Here is a 15,049-nt window from a genome sequence, read left to right as displayed (position 1 = left end):
CCACGTGCGCTTAACCCGCTGTGCTACAGCCCATCCCCTGTGTTTCTGTTTTTATGTGAGAGGCCAGTGATTTAGCATCATTCACAGAAAACCTCACCGACTAAATCAAAGTGTGTGTAATGAACGAGTTTGCAGCTTTAGATAATTCTGTCATTTGTTAGGATTTTAAACACTTTTTTGAAAGTAGGCTTCTTGCCCTTGGCCTGGCAGTAAGGTTTCTCTGATATGTCTGTGACTGGGAATTTAAGGAGTTTAATATAGGTCACACAGTTTAGACAAACACTCTCCTTGGTGATACGTCTTGTTATAAAAGGGGCTTTGTGAGCAAAAGCATTTCACAGAACAGACGAGGTTCTCGCTGGAATTGAGTATGTTAGTCATCGACTCAAATATATATAGAGAGAGAGACAAAGACATCATTATATGGCAGAGGAACAGAGATTGCCATGCTGGACACCCATGCCAGATTCAACCCAAGAGCCTCAAGATTGGTAGCCAAGTATACTTTTATTATTATTATTATTATTATTATTATTATTATTATACCTAGATACCCTCATCTACTTCCCTTTTTTTTTCAGATTTTATTTGTTTATTCATGAGAAATAGCAGGAGAGAGAGAGAGAGAAAGAAGCAGACATCACTCTGGTACATGTGCTGTCAGGGACTGAACTGGGGACCTCATCCCTGAGAGTCTAGTGCCTTATGCACTGCACCACCTCCTGGACAACCCAAGTATGCTTTCTTTTTTTAAAAAATATTTATTTATTTATCCCCTTTTGTTGCCCTTATTGTCTTTTTATTGTTGTTGTAATTATTATTATTGTTGCTATTGATGTTGTCATTGTTAGACAGGACAGAGAGACATGGAGAGAGGAGGGGAAGACAGAGAGGGGGAGGGAAAGACAGACACCCGCAGACCTGCTTCACCGCCTGGAAAGCGACTCCCCTGCAGGTGGGGAGCCGGGGCTCGAACCGGAATCCTTATGCCGGTCCTTATGCTTTGCGCCACTTGTGCTTAACCCTCTATGCTACCGCCCGACTCCCCCAAGTATACTTTCAACCACTCAACTGCTCTGATTCCACTGAAGTGTGTCTTGGCCCTAAGCATTGGTCCAGCTGGTTTCTGGCCACAGATGAATCCCTCCCGGTAATTCCAATGCAAGGTAATGAAGCCAGTGGCCCGCCCGGGGCCACTGTCCAGTTGTGAGAGCCCTAAATGTAAAAGCCTAGAAAATGTATTCTCTGGCTTTTTACATTTAAAAAAAAAAAAAAAGGTGTGCCGCCCACCCCCTGGCATCTTTACTATAGAGTTCTAGTAACAGTACCTGATTGGAATATAATATCATCGGGAGATTTGTTGTACCTCATTTTTGAAAAAAGCACGCAGGACATGAAGATGGAGGACACTGTGAGGAAGCTGTCAGTAGCGTTTAGACTCTCTTGCACTAGGAGTAAATTTGAAGACCAACCAGCTTTTCCAGTGAAAGTCTAGATAAACTCAAGTGCTTGGGGAAATGTCACCTAGAAAGTCTTGAGCAAGGTGTGCAAACAGCTCAGTCATTGTGTTAGAACAGTGCTCTTCAAACCATAAATAAAGACACTGGGAATGGACCAAATTCACAGCTTGCACTCATTAGTATTAGACCATTAGGGGAACAGAGGAAACAGTGGAAACAGCTCAGTGGGTAGCGTACCGGGTCGCCAGACCTGAGGCCGTAGGGTCGGGTCCCTTCCTCTCCAGTGCATGGAGGGCTGACTTTTCTTTTGGCTGCTACTTCTCCAGGGCCCTGGAGCTGACCTTCACCTCGAAGCCTGCCCTCCTCTCCCTCCACTCTCTTGCCATCATCATCACATTAGACCAGCAACTGCCCTCAGCACAGGTAAAATGAAGTTAAGCTTTACCTACACCACTCAATAATTGCCTTTTAGTTAGAGCTGTCTAGTTTTAGCATTTTGAGGCAAAAAAAAAAAAAAAACCACATTGTGGTATAGATTTGCAAAAATAAATGTGAAATTTCTGAGATTCAGAGATAGTTTTATTTTCATTTTGCTTTATGGAGGGGGGGAAAAACTCAATCCATGTGGACACATCAGATTTAGCCATCATGGCTAAATGAGGAGGTAAAGCCACCTTTGAAATGTGTGATGCTGTCTTACTGAACTTGAATTCTTCCGCTCTTGATAAAGATGCTAAGGTTGAAAGAAAGAAAAAAAAAAGATGCTGAGGTTGTGTCTGATGCGAATCTCACCCCTGAATATATTCATCATTCTGATGTTCAGGCTCTGTTAATTCTGACTTAACGTGCGTCTTATGGGTTACGGCATTCTGGAGGAGGCGGTGGTTTTTGAAAAATACCCTGCTCTGCTGCCTTCTTTTTAAACGAAGTCATGTGTCTGTTACTATCTTAAAGATACCCTGGGGTTTTATGAATGCATCTTGTAACATCCACGCAGCAGCCACAGAGCGCAGAGCGCCGTGGTCCACCTTGTTTCTCAGCATCTTGAGGGATATTCCCAGCACAGGCTTTTGTCCGCAGTGGATTATACCAAGGGAGTCACGCAGGTCATTCAAGAAGGGATTCCTTTCTCTGTGACATATTGGTGGACACTCGTAACACACTGACCAAAAGGAGCTTTCCTATCATGGTCGAAACATTCAAGAAACTTAAGAATGTTGATTCCTCTTTCATGTGATACTCCTGGTACTTTCGTGAGAAAAGAGCCCTTCAAAATGTATTCTCAATGCTGATGATTCTAGGGTATGCTTAAAGTTTCAAACAAATTAGGGGAGACTTACAGTGTGTTTGGTTGTGAGTTAACACGCAACGTGGTTATGACTTGGCTTTAAAAAAAAAATAAAAAAAAAATAAAAAAAAAGTCTCTCCTGCCTGAGACTCTGAGGTTTCAGGTTCAATCCCCAGCACTACCATCGGCCACAGCTGAGCAGGGTTCTGGTCTTTCTCTCTGTCTTTCCATATCATCCCTCATTAAAAAACAAAGTCTTGGGAGTCGGGCTGTAGCGCAGCGGGTTAAGCGCAGGTGGCGCAAAGCACAAGGACCGGCGTAAGGATCCCGGTTCAAGCCCCGGCTCCCCACCTGCAGGGGAGTTGCTTCACAGGCGGTGAAGCAGGTCTGCAGGTGTCTATCTTTCTCTCCTCCTCTCTGTCTTCCCCTCCTCTCTCCGTTTCTCTCTGTCCTACCCAACAACGACGACAACAACAATAATAACTACAACAATAAAACAACAAGGGCAACAAAAGGGAATAAATAAATAAAATATAAAAAAAATCATGATACAATTGATATATGTGTGTTTAGAAGGTTGCAGTAAGAAATGCTGCATCTCGGGACCAGGTGTTAGCGCACCTGGTTGAGTGCTTACATTAATAGTGCACAAGGACCCGGGTTCAAGCCCCCGGTTCCCACTTGCAGGGGGAACGCTTCACGAGTGGTGAAGCAGGGCTGCAGGTGTCTCTCTGTCTCTCTCCCTCTCTATCTCCCCCTCCTCCTCCTCTCAATTTATCTCTGTCTCTGTCCAATAATAAATAAATAAATAAATAAATAAATAAATAAAAAGAAAGAAATGCTGCATCTTACTCTGTGGCTTTTGGACTTGGGAAGCTCCAGATTGCTGAGCCAACTCTCTGCCACTGGGCTGCCACTCTGGTCTGCGGGTTTTTCTTCTAATTCCTCTGATGAGTGTCTTAGGCCCAGACCCTGGTCCCGCTGGCTTCTGGACACAGGTTTCCATGCTAATTATCCCAGTAATGTTTCTCAAAGGCTGCAGCCCCACCCAAGCACGCCCAGCATGCGGCAGAGAAAGCCTTCCTTTCCGATCGCAGGGTGGACGCTCGCACACTTCACACATGCAGCCTGACTTCAGGGGCAGGGCTACTGCCACCCTGAGGCTTGGGAATCTGCTGCTGATGCTGCTGCCTAGGGTAAGAGCCGTGGGAAAGACAGAGCTGAAAGCCTGAGGGCCAGGGCTGAGGACTCCTCCTCCTCCTTCTCTTGCTCCTTCTCCTCCTCTTCCTCCTTCTCCTCCTCCTTCTCTTCCTTCTCCTTCTCCTCCTCCTTCTTCTCCTTCTTCTCCTCCTCCTCCTTCTCCTCCTCCTCCTCCTCCTCCTCCTCTTTCTCTTCCTTCTTCTCCTCCTTCTCTTCCTTCTCCTTCTCCTCCTCCTTCTTCTTCTCCTCCTCCTTCTCTTCCCTCTCCTCCTCCTCCTCCTTCTCTTCCTTCTCCTTCTCTTCCTTCTCCTTCTCCTCCTCCTTCTTCTCCTCCTTCTCTTTCTCTTCCTTCTTCTCCTCCTTCTCCTCCTCCTTCTTCTCCTTCTCCTCCTCCTTCTCTTCCCTCTCCTCCTCCTCCTCCTTCTCTTCCTTCTCCTTCTCCTCCTCCTTCTTCTCCTCCTTCTCCTCCTCCTTCTCCTCCTCCTCCTCTTTCTCTTCCTTCTTCTCCTCCTTCTCTTCCTTCTCCTTCTCCTCCTCCTTCTTCTCCTTCTCCTCCTTTGCCTTCTTCTCCTTATCCTCCTCCTTCTTCTCGTCTCCTCCTTCTCCTTCTCCTCCTCCTCCCTCTTCTCCTTATCTGCCTTCTCCTCCTCCTTCTCCTCCTCCTCCTTCTTCAGACAAGGCATTAGGCAAAGAGAGAAAGAGAGAGAGGGAGAGAGACTGAGACCAAGATCAAATCTTTATCTCAGTGAGGTGGGGCCTGGGCTGGCCCTGAAGTATCTATTTTATCTCTGTGGCTTGCTCACTTCTTTTTTCTTTCCAAGGCGGAGTCCATTATCTGTAGATGATCTGGGGCTGAGGTACGGCCTGAGGGCAGCCTGAGCTGGTTGCAGTACACAGTCCAAAGCCAAGGCTGGAAACTAAGTGGGGTGATTATCCTGAATGAGGACCTGAGTTCAGTTTATCTAGTTTGCTTTTAAGAACAATTTAAAAACACCGCTATAATATTTCCAGTTGGGAATTATGAATATAATCAAGGACATGAACTCCTTTATGAAATCAGGGTATTGTTTTTTTAATCTGTTTGCATGAGGACTCCTTTCCTTTTTTCTTTTTTTTTTAATTTTTATTTATGTATTTATTCCCTTTTGTTGCCCTTGCTGTTTTATTGCTGTCGTCGTTGTTGGATAGGACAGAGAGAAATGGAGAGAGGAGGGAAAGACAGAGAGGGGAGAGAAAGACAGACACCTGCAGACCTGCTTCACCGCCTGTGAAGCGACTCCCCTGCAGGCGGGGAGCCGGGGTTTGAACTGGGATCCTTATGCCGGTCCTTGTGCTTTGTGCCATGTGCACTTAACCTGCTGTGCTACCACCTAACTCCTTCCTTTCCTTTTTTCTTTATTTTCTCTTTCTTTCTTCCATCCATCCTTTCTTCCTTCCTTCCTTCCTTTCTTTCTTTCTTTCTTCCCTTGTTTCTTTTGTTCTTTTTTCATTGCCACCGGGCTTATTGCTGTGGTTCAGTGCCTGCTCTACAAATGCACCACTCCCAGTGGCCATTTTTCACTCCCCCCCCCTATTTTTATTAGAGAGTATAATGAGAAATTAAGACGGGAGGGGGAAACAGAGAGGGAGAGAGAAACACAGAGACCTACAGACCTGCTTCCCTGCTTGTGAAGCATCACCCCTGCAGGTGGGGAGCCAGGCTTGACCGTGAGTCTTTGATCTTGGTAATATGTGCATATGGGTTGGGAGGGGATGGGGCGGGGAGGGAATCAGGATGGGCTGGGATGTCAAATTTATATTTGGCTTCATGTGGTCGTTTGAGGGGTATGAGTCAGGCAAAAGGTGACATATGCAATGACTCATTATTGCTTTTGATTTGGAAACCAAGGTTTGTGGATCTGGAGAGGCATTCCTCCCAGTTATATTTTGAAAGGGGTGCCAGGGTCTGGGTGGCGGGCGCCTAATGGGCATAGTCAGAAGTATATTCCCAAAGGGTCTAATATTGTGAAAGGGTCGCCTTTTGGGTTTTACATGAACTTGGAGGGAGACTACCTTATCCAGTTTCAGTTCCCTATTTTGTTGAAAGAGTCCTGTCCCTTCTGCAGTAGTTTGACAGCCTTGGAGCATGCCTGCCGGCGACAGCCTCCCGTGATGTCATGTTAGCAGGAGGGCTCCTTTGCATCCACTGCCTGAATTTTGGGGTCACAGGTGAAGCCTGTGGAGTGACAGCTTGGTTATATATATATATATATATATATATACATACCAGAGTGTACCTAACATCCTTGTCACGGCTCTAGCGTCTTGATAAGTGCTGCGTTTCCCTGAGGCTTCGACATTTGTTAGGCCTCACGTGGGGAATGCTAATCTCCAGGCTGCTGTGATCCACTCGGGCAGGGGCTTAGTGTCTCCTCTGCCTGTTTCTAAAACTTCCTCTGGAACGTCATGTGCAGTCCGATTCTCTTTTCTTTTTTTCAGTTTTTTTAAAAATTTTCCCTTTTGTTGCCCTTGTCTTTTTATTGTGGTCGGAGTTATTATTGTTGTTGATATTGATTTCGTCATTGTTGGCTAGGACAGAGAGAAATGGAGAGAGGAGGGGAAGCAGAGGGGGAAAGAAAGACAGACACCTGCAGACCTGCTTCACCGCCTGTAAATAGACTCCCCTGCAGGTGGGGAGCCGGGGGCTCGAATCAGGATCCTTACGCCGGTCCTTGTGCTTCATACCATGTGCGCTTAACCCGCTGCGCTACCGCCCAACTCCCCCCTTTGTAATTTTTTTATTATTCCTCCAGGGTTATCACTGGGGCTTTTTCTTCTAGCGTTTGCCCTTTTTCCGTAGCCAGTCAACAGTGTCAGGTTGAGCCTGATGTAAAGTTTCGAGACCTCCTTTGAATCTGGAGAGGTGGCAGTCGTTGACTATGTGGGTCATAGTCTGTCTGGAGCCGCAGGGGCAGTTCGGGTCGTCTCTGGCTCCCCAGCGATGGAACATAGTGGCGCACCGGCCATGGCCTGTTCGATAGCGATTGAGGAGGGCCCAATCATAACGTGCTAGGTCAGAGCCGGGTTGATGCTTGCAGGGGTCTGTGATGAGGTGTTTGTTCTTTACCTCAGCTGACTGCCAACTCTGTTTCCCAGAGTCTGGAACAGAGAAGTTCAGTGTAGGCGTAGGGGACCAGATTGGGTGACGAGACGTCAAGCGTTGGACAGGGTGGGCGAAGATATCCGCGTATATTGGCAGGTCCAGTCGAGTGTAGATGTGGGAAATGAACTTAGATGATGCCGCATCCCGACGAATATCTGGCGGGGCGATGTTGCTAAGAACTGGCAGCCATGGAACCAAGGTGGAATGGATGGTTCTAGAAATTATCCTCATGGAGGAATATAATTTGGAATCGACCAAGTGGACATGGGGGCTACAGAACCATACTGGGGCACAGTATTCTGCAGTGGAATAGCATAATGGCAGAGATGATGATCGTAGTGTGGAAGCGCTCGCGCCCCATGAGGAGCTGGCCAGTCTTGCATTGATGTGATTCCTCGCGCCCACCTTTGCCGCAGTTTTTATGAGATGTTCGTGAAATGACAGAGTGCGATCGAGAGTAACGCCAAGATAGACTGGCTGGGCTTCATGCCGGATTCTCGTATCGCCAAGCTGCACATTAAGCTCACGCGAGGCCGAGGCATGGTGTAGATGGAAAACAGATAATACCGTTTTTGCAGTGCTAGGGATTAGTCGCCATTTTTTACAGTAATCAGATATCAGAGACATGTCTTTCGTGAGTGTTTCCTCGAGGATGTCGAACTTGGATGCCTGAGTTGCACAGCAGATGTCATCAGCGTAGATGAACTTCCTTGAAGAAGTTTCTGGGAGGTCATTGATGTAAATATTAAATAGCGTAGGAGCCAGAACAGAGCCCTGGGGGAGGCCACTTGAGACAAGTCTCCATCTGCTAGATGTCACCCAGATGCACCCGGAATCTTCTGTTTTGGAGAAGAAACAATATAGTGTTGGCCACCCATGGAGGCAGGCATCTTGAGATCTTGACTAGGAGACCACAGTGCCAGACCGTGTCATAGGCTGCTGTGAGATCAACAAAGACAGCACCCGTCTTTAAATTCTTCTGGAATCCATTTTCAGTGTAAGTTGAGAGGGCCAGGGCTTGTTCGCAGGTAGATCTTCCTGGGCGGAAACCAGCTTGGGCGGGTGATAGGAATTTCTCTGTAAGAGGAGAAATACGTGACAGAAGCAGCCTCTCAAGGAGTTTGTAACACACGGAGAGGAGAGAAATTGGTCTATAGCTGGCGGCCAGTGTTGGGTCTTTCTTTGGTTTCAAAACCGCTATAATCTTCACACGATGCCAAACTTTGGGCATAGATTCAGATTCCAAGATGTGGGACAGGGATGAAGCGAGCCACTTCTTTGCCACGGGGCCCAAGTTAAGAATGAGTTCTGGGGTGATGTTATCATAGCCAGCAGCTGTTCCTGGTTTAACCCTCTTCAAAGCGTCTTCCAGTTCAGACAGTGTAAAGGGAGAGAGTTTTGGAGATGGACAAGATAACCGGAAGTGGGATGACCACTCGTGAGAAATTTCTCTTTTCCAGACTGGGTTGATCTTAGCAGATCCAACTTGAGTTAGGTGACTGGCCACTGAGTTTGGAGATACGGGAGGATGGGAGCTGGGAGGGGGTTGGCTACCGGCGCCCAGTCTGTGAAGAAGCTTCCAGGCCTTCCTACTTGAGTGGGTGAAGTTCAGACTTTCCTTGAGTTGTTGCCAGCGGGCTTGGCGTGCTGCATCCAGGGAGGCAATGAGATGGTCAGCCACATCTGGGTCGCCCGACTCATCATACTGCTTTAGTAGTTGCTCGCATTCAGCATCAAGACAAGGCGTATAGTTAGCACGTCTCCCACGAGGAATGGCTTGGGAAACTGCTTTGAAGATGGCTTGGCGGAAGCGCCTGTAGGAATCTTCAGAGGGGATAGGGTTAATTGGAATTGCAGGAGTAGATTTGTTGATAAGATCACTGAACAGATGCCAGTTTGCTTTCCGAAAGTTCCATCTTAGTTTCTCCAAGCACAGAATCAGTGGGAGCTGGAGACCAATGTGGATGATAGCTGGGCGGTGATGACTGTGCGGGAAGATCTTGAGAACTTGTCTCGTAGCGGGAAAGGCTTGGCCGTTGACTGTGCTAATCCAGCACAGGTCGGGTGACGAGTCATTATTCCATCTAGCACTGTGAAAAGAGCCTGGCTGTTTGGGATCGTATAATAGGGAGAGGTCATTCGCTGAAGCCCAGTCGGCTAAGATAGAGCCGTCAGCACGAGTGGAGGAGTATCCCCAGTCTTGGTGATGACTATTAAAGTCTCCAACGTAAACGGCTGGGTGATTCGGGCTAGGCAGGACCTCATTATCCCATGAGGCACTGGGAGGCTTATATACGTTGACGAGCTGAATAGTTCCAATAGTAATGGAGTCGTAGAAGGTCGAAGAGGCCGTATGGTAAACGTCCGCAAGACACAATTTGGCGTAGATGGCCTGGCCGTGTTTAGGATGGAGATTATAGCATATTAAATCGAATCCACTGATGGTGAATCGAGCAGCTTCATCGACTGCTATATGTGTTTCTTATAGGCAGATAACATCTGCCTGATGCTGTATCGCCAGTTGACCAATAAGAACGCGTTTGGCAAAGGACAGCCCCTCAACATTAAGTTGGAGGACTCGAAGAGCAGGACCAACAGCTTGAAAGCTGTCAGGAGCTGCTTGTTGCTGGCTTTGAAAGTGACTGGGATCCATGTGGATTCAGTCGGCTAGGAAGGATCGTCAGTTTCCCCAATGAATGGGTACTCACGGGATGCACCACGGGAAGGTCGATCCAATGCATCCCAATGCTCAGTGCTGGTATTAGGAATCCATCGCTCTTGGAGGCCATTTTTTAAATTTTTTTTCCTTTTTTTTTTTTTTAACTGGGTAGAACAGAGAGAGGGTGGGGATCCAGGGTGGGCAACCGGGGTCTGGAACCCAGATCCTTGAGCTTAGTATTGTGTGAGCTTAACCAGTGCGCCCCTGCCTGGCCCTGGCTTGGGGGTTCTTTAAAGCCTGGCGTCTCTGGACACAATCTGAAGTGACACATATCGAGGTGGTGCTGGTGGCACTGATTAGGTTGAGCTCAGCAGATTCAGGATCAAATGCCATGGGTCGAGAGACGTGTGAAGGAAAGCAAACCATGTCCCAGAGGTTCCAGGGATAAGAAAGACGGGTTTTATAGAGCACGAGGAAGGTTCCTCGCTGTCTCGGAGTTTAAGAAGGCAGCAGATAGTTATTGTTATAACTGGTTGACTTTGAAGAGGCCATGGTTAGGATTTTTTTTTTTTTGTATCATACAAGACTTCACCATAACTTATGTCATTTAGGGCTATTTACGTAGGGCTGTATCTTATAAAGTGATATCACCAGTTGTTTCTGGTCTCCCTGTTCTAAGATTACAGATGATTTAATATTTTAAAGAAAAAAAGGTCAGTATTAGAAATGTATTAACAATTTAAGCCCACTGTTAAAATTCAATCAGGTGACCAATCTGAAACCTTAGGTGCGTAGATTGAAGGAACACATACTCAGAACAGGGCTCTACGCATCAAAAAGTTTGAGACATTCAATCTGTTTTCCCCTCTTACATTGATTAAATAGTGATTTATAAGACTATAAGTGAATAGGAGTGTATCCCCCCACTCAGGTCCAGACTATAAAGGGGACATTGGAGCCCTGGGGGTGGGGAGGGTGTCATTCCATCTGTAGATGGTCCTCATTCTAGGACCTGACATCACTGCATCTTCAAAGCTAAATGGGTCATTGTCTGAGCTGGAGGGCTTCTCCAAAAATTTAATCTGCATTTTGTTTTTAATATGGGAAAATATGGAAATGAGGAAAAAAAACTCAGAGAAAGAATTTTCTTTTTTCCTTTTTTAAAAAAATATTTATTTATTCATTTCCCTTTGTTTTTGCCCTTGTTGTTTTATTGTTGTAGTTATTGTTGTTGTTGTTATTGATGTCTTCGTTGTAGGATAGGACAGAGAGAAATGGAGAGAGGAGGGGAAGACAGAGAGGGGAGAGAAAGATAGACACCTGCAGACCTGCTTCACCGCTTGTGAAGCGACTCCCCTGCAGGTGGGGAGCCGGGGGCTTGAACTGGGATCCTCTCACTGGTCGTTTTGCTTTGCGCCACCTGCACTTAACCACTGTGCTACCGCCCAACTCCCTGAGAAAGAATTTTCTAGGAGGGTTTCTGAATAGAACAAGTGACTTGCACTTAGGAGACCATTATATTTTTAAATGTATATTGGCAGAACTCCATTCAACAAAAGTTGTTGTTGTGTTTGATGATCATAGTATGGTGTGCATAAATTAAAACACTTTTTTAATGTTTTTCTTTTAACACGAGAGAGAGAGGCACCGAGAGGAGAGACCCAGAACCTTGTTCTGTCCTTGTGATGTTGGATATGAACTCTGGACTTGATGCTTTAGATTCAGTCCTCAAGCCTTGTGCCTCCACCTGGTTCACTTTTCTGCTCTTGATTCTATTACTGGTGCTCAGGAAAAGACCAAAATCGTTAGAAATACATCAAGACTGGGGTAATAGCTTAATGGTTATGCCAGTTACTTTAATGCCTGATGTTCTGAGGTCTCGGGTACGATCCTCCAGCACCAACATAAACCAGAGCTTAGCAGTGCTTTGGTTAAGAAAGAAAGAAAGAGAGAGAGAGAAAATACACACACACACACACATATATTTCTAGTATTTATTTGCACATTTTTCTTTTTTAAACATATTGTAGCATAAGCCTAGGTTACGCATGTAATTTTTTAATAATTTGTCTCATATCTATAGATCTGTTTTCTGGGCTAATCCATGACAAGGATAATTATGTATTTAGGGAACTCCAGCGGTAGTCAGGACTGGAGAGCTGGGGATTGAACCTGTGAGCCCCCCCCCCCCACGCACACACACGCACACACTAGCTATCAGGTCATTCCCTTCCCTAGGGGACTGTGTTTATTCCGGAGAAATGATACAGTTAATCAATACTCGTATGATCTGGGGAGAAATGATACAGTTAATCAATACTCGTATGATCTGGGGAGAAATGATACAGTTAATCAATACTCGTATGATCTGGGGAGAAATGATACAGTTAATCAATACTCGAATGATCTGGGGAGAAATGATACAGGCAATCAATACTCGAATGATCTGGGGAGAAATGATACAGGCAATCAATACTCGAATGATCTGGGGAGAAATGATATAGGTAATCAATACTCGAATGATCTGGGGAGAAATGATACAGGTAATCAATACTCGAATGATCTGGGGAGAAATGATACAGGTAATCAATACTCGAATGATCTGGGGAGAAATGATACAGGTAATCAATACTCGAATGATCTGGGGAGAGATGTATGAAGTCTTGTGTGCCGGGGTGCATTCTGCTCTGTGTCCACGAGGTGGCGACGTAGCACTGCACTCCTCGGTCCTTGCAGCCCTCCCCCAGTGCCCCCCTTCCCCCCTTCCTGGCTCCTGGCTCAGCTGTTCGCTTTCTAGGATTGATTGAGGCCTTTCTTTTTAAATCTTCTTAAAGCGATTTTAAATCTTCTTCAAGTGGCAGCAGAACAGCTGCACCTGCAGAGCGGGTCCAGTGTGCCCGAGGCTCCAGATACGTCCCGCCCCACAAGGCGGGCCACGCAGGGCTGGGGATGCATGCACACCGGCGAGTCTTGTCCCCACCACCGTGGAGACACTATGGTTTACTCTATCAGCTAATTAATTGTTTTTTTTTTAATGAATGTGTTTATTTAATATTCTCTGAAGTCTACCTTTGGGTTTTGTGGTCTCGTCCTCCAGGTGCATTCTACTGCGTGTCCACTGGGGGGCGGCATAACACCGCGATCCGGCCTTCCGGCTTCCCCTCTTTCTTTTTCTCTTCATTTCTTCCCTTCCTTCCTTCCTTCCTTCCTTCCTTCCTTCCTTCCTTCCTTCCTTCCTTCCTTCCTTCCTTCTTTTCTTTTCTTTTCTTTTCTTTTCTTTTTTTTAATTTATTTGATAAATAAGCTCTGGGGTAATGTTGGTGTGGGGAATTGAACCTGGGACTTAGGAGCCTCAGGCATGAGAGTCTCTGCATAAACATGCTATCTACTCGTCCCCTTTCTTTTCTTTCTTTCTTTTTTTTTTTTTAGTTGTTCACTTTCTAGGATGTTTGGGGCCAACTGACTTTTTTTCCCCCTCCCTGTGGCTTTGTGAAGAATAGGGAACCAGTGTGATCATGCGGCTAATTTCAAATTAAAGTCTCAGCTCTTTCTTGTTTTCTCCCCCCCCCCCAGCAGTCCCTGGATTTCCTCACCTCCTCTCCATCTCCCCTCCTCCTCCTCCTCCTCCTCTTCGTCCAAGTAACAGCATAACAGGAATTTCCATTGGTGAATGATGCTGTAATTGCTGAAATAACAAAGTCCTATAGCAAAACAAGTGAAAAAATGAGCTGAAAAGTAAGGGCCAGGAAGCTAGCTCGCCTGATAGTGAACGAGCCTTGCTATGTTTGTGTGTGCGTGTGTGTGTGTGTGTGTGTGTGTGACCAAGGTCTGGGCCCCAGCGCCACATGGGATGCCATGGCACCGGGAGAAGCTCGGAGCAACAGACTCACTCTTGTCTGAATGAAAAGGAGTCAGCCCTGGCGGAGCAGCGTCCTGTGTGTGTGTGCTGGGCCCTGTCCCCTGAGTTCACGGGGATTTACTGTGAGAGGCAGAGGGCTCCGTCCTGGCTGCAGCAGGAGCTGCCGACCACACAGGAGCCAGGAGAGCTGGCCCAGGGGCCACGAAGCCCAGAAAGGGCACAAGACTCACCACCAAGCACCTCCTGGCTCAGGTTTATAGGTGACAACCCCGAGCCCAGGACACACCTGGTCTCTGCAGGCTGTGGCTGGCCAGTCCGGGCTCCCTGATGGAGAACTGAACACCAGTTTAGTCTTTCATATCTCAGATCCAGATTCTATTTACTTATTTATTTATTTGTTTCTGCCAGAGCACTGCTCAGCTCTGACTCATGCTGGTATGGGGCGGGGGGGGGGGGGGGGGGGTGTTGAACCTGGGGCCTGGGAGCCTCAGGCATGAGTGCCTTTTGTATAAGCATTATGTTGTCTTTCCTGCCCACATCCGTAGAGTGGAAATTAACGATCAAAGACAAATAAACCTGCCGCCTGCTTTGTTTTTAATTTGACCTTCAACGGAGCAGCTGAGGCTCCTGCACTCAAAACCAAAGTCTCCCTGCCTCCGGGGACTAGTGTCTTTATTTATTTATTTATTTATTTATTTAAGAAAGGAAACATTAACAAAACCGTAGGATAGGAGGGGTACAACTCCACACAATTCCCACCACCAGAACTCCGTATCCCATCCCCTCCCCTGACAGCTTTCCTATTTTCTATCCCTCTGGGAGCATGGACCCAGGGTCATTGTGGGATGCAGAAGGTGGAAGGTCTGGCTTCTGTAATTGCTTCCCCACTGAACATGGGCGTTGACAGGTGGATCCATACTCTTAGCCTGTCTCTCTCTTTCCCTAGTAGGACGGGGCTCTGGGGAGGCAGAGCTCCAGGACACATTAGCTTGGTGGGGTTGTCTGTCCAGGGAAGTCTGGTTGGCATTCTGCTGGCATCTGGAACCTGGTGGCTGCAAAGAGAGTTAACATACAAACCCAAACACATTGTTGAAGAGGACTAGTGTCTTAACAGCAGATCTGCCTCTCTTGTTAAGAACCTATGCTAGAAATGAATTTGAGGGTGGGGGAGATAACATAATGGTTCTCGCACACCAGCTCTCAGGCCTGAGGCTCCCAGGTCCCAGGTTCAATTTCCCACACCAGCCTAAGTCAGAGCTGAGCAGGGCCCCAGCATAAAAGAAAAGAAACAGATCAGACACATTGGAAGCCAAGACTGTGTGTGACTGGTGACTCTTATTTGAAATACATAAAATTGAAAGGCTTATTAGGAGAGCTGTGTTCATGGACACCTCTGTTCAGCAGAGGAACGTTGAGAAATGCAATCACAAGTATTTGAGTC

General features: G+C 46.7%; 1 long non-coding RNA gene across 1 annotated transcript in view; it reads left to right on the top strand.

Moving 5' to 3' along the window:
* The window catches only part of LOC132536868 (uncharacterized), a 61,080-nt gene that overhangs the window by 3,192 nt on the left and 42,839 nt on the right, over positions 1–15,049 (top strand). Inside the window, exon 2 of the long non-coding RNA XR_009548416.1 lies at positions 1,787–1,883. This is a non-coding gene — a long non-coding RNA (uncharacterized LOC132536868). The remainder of the gene's footprint in view (positions 1–1,786; positions 1,884–15,049) is intronic.

The sequence above is a fragment of the Erinaceus europaeus genome, chromosome 2, assembly GCF_950295315.1.
Source record: "Erinaceus europaeus chromosome 2, mEriEur2.1, whole genome shotgun sequence".
Lineage (NCBI taxonomy): Eukaryota > Metazoa > Chordata > Mammalia > Eulipotyphla > Erinaceidae > Erinaceus > Erinaceus europaeus.
This window is presented reverse-complemented; position numbering and strand designations above follow the sequence as displayed.